A 7445-nucleotide genomic window follows, 5' to 3' on the forward strand; every position below is an offset into this window, starting at 1 on the left:
TCAGCGAGCAGGTTAGTAAAAAATTTCTAAATTAGGAAACAACTGATTCTCAAACAGGAATCAGCATTAAGAATACTAGTTAGAGCAGCATTAAAGTAATTAGCTAGGCCAAACTACACCCATTTACATTTTTTATAACATTAGATATTTATATATAAATATTTTGAAATATTTTGAAAAAAGTGTATTGTCCATGTATTTCATTTTAGCGATAAAACAGCAAAAATAACGGTAATCATAATAATATATGTAATTATAACAGTAATTATAATTGTGCTAATTTATTTGTGCTTCTATTAATTATACAGTAATACCTCATGATACGAACTTAATTGGTGCAAGGAGGAGGTTCGTAAGACGAAAGGTTCGTAAGCCGAAACATTGTTTCCCATAGGAAACAATGTAAAGTCAATTAATCCGTGCAACCAAAAAACCCCCCGCAAAAAAACGGCTTTCGGCGACTGCTGGGAAGCGGCGTGGCTGTTTTAAAAGGTGACAGCCGGCCTGGGGGGCTTCCCAGCACCCCCCCGAACCTAGGTTCGGGGTTTGGGGGGTGCTGGGAAGCCCCCCAGGCCAGCTGCGACCTTTTAAAACAGCCACGCCGCTTCCCAGCTTTCTCCTGAAGCCGAACGCGGAAGTTCGGCTTTGGCGTTCGGCTTCAGGAGACGGATGGGAAGCGGCTCGGCTGTTTTAAAAGGTCGCAGCCGGCCTGGGGGGCTTCCCAGCACCCCCCCGAACCTGGGTTCTGGGTTCGGGGGGGTGCTGGGAAGCCCCCCAGGCCGGAAAAGGGGGGAACATGATCAAAACATTTAAATATGTTAAAGGGTTAAATAAGGTCCAGGAGAGAAGTGTTTTTAATAGGAAAGTGAAAACAAGGGCAAGGGGACACAATCTGAAGTTAGTTGGGGGAAAGATCAAAAGCAACCTGAGAAAACATTATTTCACTGAAAGAGTAGTAGATGCTTGGAACAAACTTCCAGCAGACGTGGTTGGTAAATCCACAGTATCAGAATTTAAACATGCCTGGGACAAACATATATCCATCCTAAGATAAAATACAGGAAATAGTATAAGGGCAGACTAGATGGACCATGAGGTCTTTTTCTGCCATCAGTCTTCTATGTTTCTATGTTTCTATTAATTTCTTTTAATAAAAAAGAAGGGATTTATTTATTTATTTATTTATTTAATTATTTAGTTACCGGTAGTTAGTTAGTTAGTTAGTTAGTTAGTTTGTTTTTCCTTATTTCCAGATTGCATTTCTTCTTGGTGAGGTTCCGCCCATTGCTTCTTGTACTACCTTCAGGTGGCATGGAGAATAAATAGATGCCATCTGCTCTGTGGCAGCCCTTTAAGGATTGGGAAACTACTATTATATTCCCCCTCAGTTTTCTATTTATTGAGTTAAACATACTCATTCTCTTAGCCCTTGTTCATAGGATTTAGCCTCTAGGCCAGGGGTGTCAAACTCAATTTCATTGAGGGCCACATCAGGGCTGTGTTTGACCTCAGAGGGCCGGGGGAGGGCTTGCCCAGGGTGTGTGGCCATGGTGGGCATGGCACCGGATTTGGGGGGCAGTAGTTTTAAAATGGCCAGGGGGGGGGCAGACACTTAGGCTGTATGGGGCCCCAAAATTCCTGATGGTGGCCCTGATAATCTCTCTTCTAACTTCTTCCTTTTGTATCAAACCACTGATAAAACCTATCCTATATTGAGTAATACTCTGTATCTCCTTTATCTTTTATATTTATTGTCAGTCTGTCCATTTCTACACAGCCCAATATTTTCCGAATTATGTTTTCGTCTGGTGGAGTGTTTTCATTTTTCCAATATTGTGCAAATCCAATTTTTGCTGCTGTCAATACATGAAGTATTTATATAATCCCCTTATCATAACTTTCTGGCATTATGCCTAACAAAAATATTTCTGGCTTTAAATCTACAGAATGTGCTGCTTAATCATCTTTTCCAACCACATACTGTATATATTTTAGTCCAATATTTTCTTGCCTTCATACATGTCCACCATATATGATAATAAGTACCTGGCATCTGATTGCGTTTCCAACATTTGTCGGACATATTTCTAGATTTGTCAGCTAATCTTGCTTGCTTGCTTGCTTGTTCGTTCGTTCGTTCATTCATTCATTCATTCATTCATTCATTCATTCATTCATTCATTCATTTATTTATTGGATTTGTATGCCGCCCCTCTCCGGAGATGGTAGATGCCACCTATAGAACATTTTATATAAGTTTTCTTTATATGCAATGGCCATTGTCAGCTTATAATTTCTATCCCAAAGCTTTTGCCATTTATCTAACTCTATAGTGTAGCCAATATTCTGGTTTCTCTTCAGATTGTGTAAATCTTTCGCCTTTTACATCCATTTACATTGAACATGCAATTTTCTAGCTCATTGACCACAGCAAAGTATTTTGCTGCTCTTTTGATTGCGCGATTGGTAAACATTTTCAACAAGGACATATTGGCCGAGCCTTTTCTTCCTTCTTCTTTTGCTTCTCTTCCTTTCGGAAATAGGAAATGCCTTTCTACCCCCTCACCCCACCCAAAAAATTCGTAACGAAAATGTATAATTATTTAATAATTTAGGGGTTTAAAGTGTTAAGGGAAGGTTTGTGATACTGTTCATAGCCAAAAATAGTGTATTTACTTCCGCATCTCTACTTCGCGGAAATTCGACTTTCACGGGCGGTCTCGGAACGCACCCCCCACGAAAATCAAGGGAACACTGTACATACATATTACATACAGGCTCAAATATATATATATACTGCTCAAAAAAATAAAGGGAGCACTCAAATAAAACATCCTAGATCTGAATGAATGAAATATTCTCATTGAATACTTTGTTCTGTACAAAGTTGAATGTGCACAACAGCATGTGGGAACAACCCACTGCTGGCTTTCTGGTACTTGTTTTGTACAACCCAAGGTGTTCTGTCGGGCTTTCTGGTAGATTCCTCCCAAAAATTCACAGGTACAAATTTCAGACACACACACATTTGAAAATTCAAAGCAATGTTCTTTATAATGAAAATTCCCTTAACCTAAGCCCTCTTTTGGTATAGCAAAGAGCACTCGTCTCCAACCAAACTGGTAATTTGTACAAGTCCCTTATCAGTTCTGTGATACTTAGCTTGCAGCTGAGAGGTAATTCACAGTCCTTCTTCTTTCACAAAGTGAAACACACTTTGCTCTGGTTTAGTTTCAAAGCAGGGAAAAATCAGCACACAAAAAGTCAAAGTCAGTAAAGCAGTCACGAAACACAAAGATCAGATAATCCTCCACAATGGCCAAACCCACAGGCTGCTATTTATAGCAACCTCACTAATTACCACAGCCCCACCCAACCACAGGTGGCCTCATTTTCTTTGATAATAATCTCTCAGTTGTTGCTGCCTATGCATCGCTCTCCTCATGCGTGGCTGTATCATTAACTCTTGTTCTGAATCCAAGGAGGAGCTAGATAATTGATCTCCTTCTGAGCAGTCTGCCCCACTCTCCTCCTCCCTGTCACTCATGTCTTCTTGGTCAGAGGAGCCTTCATCAGCAGATTCCACCAGGGGCAAAACAGGCCTGCAGCATGTGGATGTCTCCCCCACATCCACAGTCCTTGGGGCAGGAGCTGGGCCAAAGCTAACCACAACACCAAGGTATCATAAACAAAGTGTCTTCTGAAATTTTGGCTTGGCGATAAACCTAATGGCAGATACCCAAACATCTGAAGATGGAATTATTAGCTGCTTATTTATTTAATTTGTAAAGTTAATAATTTTAACTTTGTTTCTATCTAGACATTGAGTATTGCCCTGTTGTGCATCCGTTTTCTTTATTTGAAATGACTAATGGTTTCTTCGGAATAAACGATACCAGTTGACTAATTCAATTAATGGCTGAACAATATAAGAAAGCAGTTCTCCAGAATTTATAGAAATATTTCTTTGTATTTACATTTCAGAAATTCCTGGAGCAGAAGAACGGAATGGCTGTGCTGTGAATGCTCTTTTGTTAATAAAGCACCTGTCTATGCTTTTCCCCTTTCACATTGTAAGGAGGCTACATTTTATCTGCATATGTTTCTCATCTATCAGTGCATCAGTAAGTTTCCCGTCAACATTTGAAGAAGGCAAATGGATGAAAACCCTATTATATATGTTTTTTCCCCTTATAATGCACATTCCTGGCTGTTCCATTACAAATGAATGAAAACCCTATTATATATGTTTTTCCCTTTATAATGCACATTACTGGCTGTTCCATTACATTAAAAATATCTCACAGATAGACAATAGAATAAAGGCTGATTTCAGCAGATGGTAATTCACAGTTGTCTATCTTGGAATATATTAAGTGTTTGGCATGTACCATTTCAAGTGTTCTCCATATGTAGCCAGAGTTAGCATTTATTATTGAAAACCCTCATATGGAAGCATTTAATTAGTATTTTTGTCATCTTGATCTTATAGAACAGCAAAGGTAGTTTGAGGCATTTATCATCCTTACCACTTCTTTCTCACATTATCTGGGAATTAGCAGTTTTATTTGATAATTCATTGTTTATATAAAGACTCCAGATCCACATGTAAAAGAGAGTTCCAACTAGAATCCTACAAAGCAACTGGCCTGTTCATAGAACCCAAGTGAGTTGGTTGGTTTCAGTATACAGTGGTATCTCTACTTAAGAACACCTCTACTTAAGAACTTTTCTAGATAAGAACTGGGTGTTCAAGATTTTTTTTGCCTCTACTTAAGAACCATTTTCTACTTAAGAACCCGAGCCCAGAAAAATTTCCCAGGAAATTTGAGAGTGGCACGAAGGCCTGGCCAGTTTCCTGCCATTCCCCCTTTAATTTCGGCCATCTCGGGCTTTTCTGGGCTGCCAGAGGAGCCTTTTGGTGGTGCTTAAGGGGGCTTTGGCAGTCTAGAGCAAACAAAGCATTTTCCTTTCTTTGGGCGCTTGGAGAGGGAATAAACTTCAGCCAGCACCCAGAGAAAAGAAACACTCCCTTTGCTCTGGGCAGCCCAGAGTGAACACAGCATTTTCCTTTCTCTGGGTGCTGCCTCAGAATCCTTCTTTTTTTTTTAAGCCTTAAAGTTTTGGATTTTTGTGATTCCCCTCACCTTACCTTCCTTCAACAGCGATGGCCCTCCTCCTCTTCTTCCTCCTCTCACCCAAATTTTGAGCTTTTATTTCTTTCCTAATGGGTTTGCATGCATTATTTGCTTTTACATTGATTCCTATGGGGAAAATTGCTTCTACTTGAGAATGTTTCTACTTAAGAACCTGGTCACAGAATGAATTAAGTTCTTAAGTAGAGGTACCACTGTATACTTAAGTGATATGAAATAAAATGAATGCAGGGGGAAAGTAACAAGTCCTGGTGTGTGACAATGATATAGCAATCTCACAAGAAATAGCATGATATTTTCAGTTGACCTTTGTTATAGGATCTAGAAATCTCTTTTTTGCCTAGTTTTTCTGTAAGAATTTATCATAGTGGCTTTTTTTTTTTTGAAAATTTGATCTCTTGCCACAAAAATCAATCCAAGGTCCAGGGATTTATATGCCACAGAATGTTTTCTAATACGTTTTTCATACACTTGTCACTGTAATTTGAATATTGCCATAATCTGTAGCTCGTGCAGTTATAAATTTGATGCGCTAGACTTTTTATCATTATTCCTATTACTTAAGCTCTTGCTTATAGTAACTTTTAATATTTATTTCTGTCACTAAGAACTTAATATTGGCCTCTGGAACTGTATTCTTCCAGAGCTTTGTATGACATCTACTTTGATCTTATTTTAAATCTGGCTCTTCCCCCAGACTTTGGCAAGAGTGGGCGATGGATCCCATGAAGGACAATTGCTTGTTACACTCTGCTGACTTCCTCCAGATGTTTTTTGTATTGTTTGATAGGTCACTGTTCCTTTATAGTGTATTCTACCCAAACTCATGATAGAGCTTAAAGTTAAATAAATACTTGGAATATAAATATAATCAAGACTTGAGTCGGCATGAAAGTGCTGGCACTATATAGTTATGGCTTTTGTACTTTATGCACCACATAATAATATTGAAGTATTTATAAAGCACATGTATAATACTGCAAAACTGTGAAGGTCAGAGCACTTAAAACCAAGAAGTGCTATAGGAAAATAGCATCTTAATGCAGAGAATCAAAGAGAGTCTAGCCTAAACTAGATGACAGAATAACCAGCTGCTGACCAGTTCAGAACTACTTTAGGAAAGTAACTTTGCTTTTTAATTTTCTACTTGATTTGCTGCAAAAAAAACCCCTCCAACAGTACTTTGATAGAGAATTGAAAATTTGCTAGTCAGCCCTCACAGGTAATCCCTTAATCCAAAGGCATTGCAATACTGACAAATATAGATGTGCTTAAGTCCCACTGAAATAAATATAAGACTGACTGACGTACACTTAAACAATCTTTCAGTTGAAACCAGGGCAATTTGCTAAAGAAGCAAGAGACAAACTAACATGGATCTAAACCATTGTTAGGGTTAGTTCAAAACACCATCAAAATAGTGATGGGGAGGAAGGTTTTTTGGGTGATATAAAAGATAAAAGAATTGATTTAAAAGAACGTCATTTCCTCTTTTAGTAACACCTCATTACAAACTAAAGATCACTGAGAAAATTGGTTTTACCCCCCTTTTTTTCTATTGCTTTTACCCTTAAGGGGTTAATCCTGAAAGTGTAAACAGTGCTTTGAGGAATCCTTTTTTGTTCTCTCGGCCAATATTTATTGGCAAATAATTGCCAATAATGAAGCAAAGGTTTTCCTTTTTCCCTTAGCAACACTGAGTTGTGTGGATTTGTATCATATTGGCAAATGATTCTGAAAAAAGAAGAAGAAGAAGAAATAACTGGGGTTGGCCTAAAAAGCTGAAACATCTGCTGGAGTTATTAACCACCTTTTGGCTGAGTTCAGCAGCAGGGCATCTTGGAGCTGATAGATTCTTCCCTCAGCAATTCAAAACAATGCCATTAAAGCAAATTTCTCCTTTGCTGAGACGGGGCAACCTAATGAGGCACAAACAATTTCAAAAAAGAGTTTCACTTTTAAAAGATGGCTAAGCACACTAAGGACAATAGGTGGATATCTTGCTTTTTTGGGGACATATATTATCATTAGTCTGTCAAAGTGAGCTAACTCTAATAACTAGCGCTAGACCACTGTAAGATTGCAGCCTTGTTTACACAGACAATGAGATCAAAGTTGGAGTCATTGCTAAAGGTCTCCCATCTCTATTCCACATTTTGGACTAAGTGTTTTGCCAGCCTGTTTACCCAGTAAATAGTTTAGGAAGTTTGCCATCCATAGCATTCTTTCAGCTAACTTCTGATTTTCAGTCAGGCTGAAGACTAACAAGCAAACCGTGATAGAAAGTGG

Source organism: Erythrolamprus reginae, chromosome 2 (genome assembly GCF_031021105.1).
Source record: "Erythrolamprus reginae isolate rEryReg1 chromosome 2, rEryReg1.hap1, whole genome shotgun sequence".
In the NCBI taxonomy this organism is placed as follows: domain Eukaryota; kingdom Metazoa; phylum Chordata; class Lepidosauria; order Squamata; family Dipsadidae; genus Erythrolamprus; species Erythrolamprus reginae.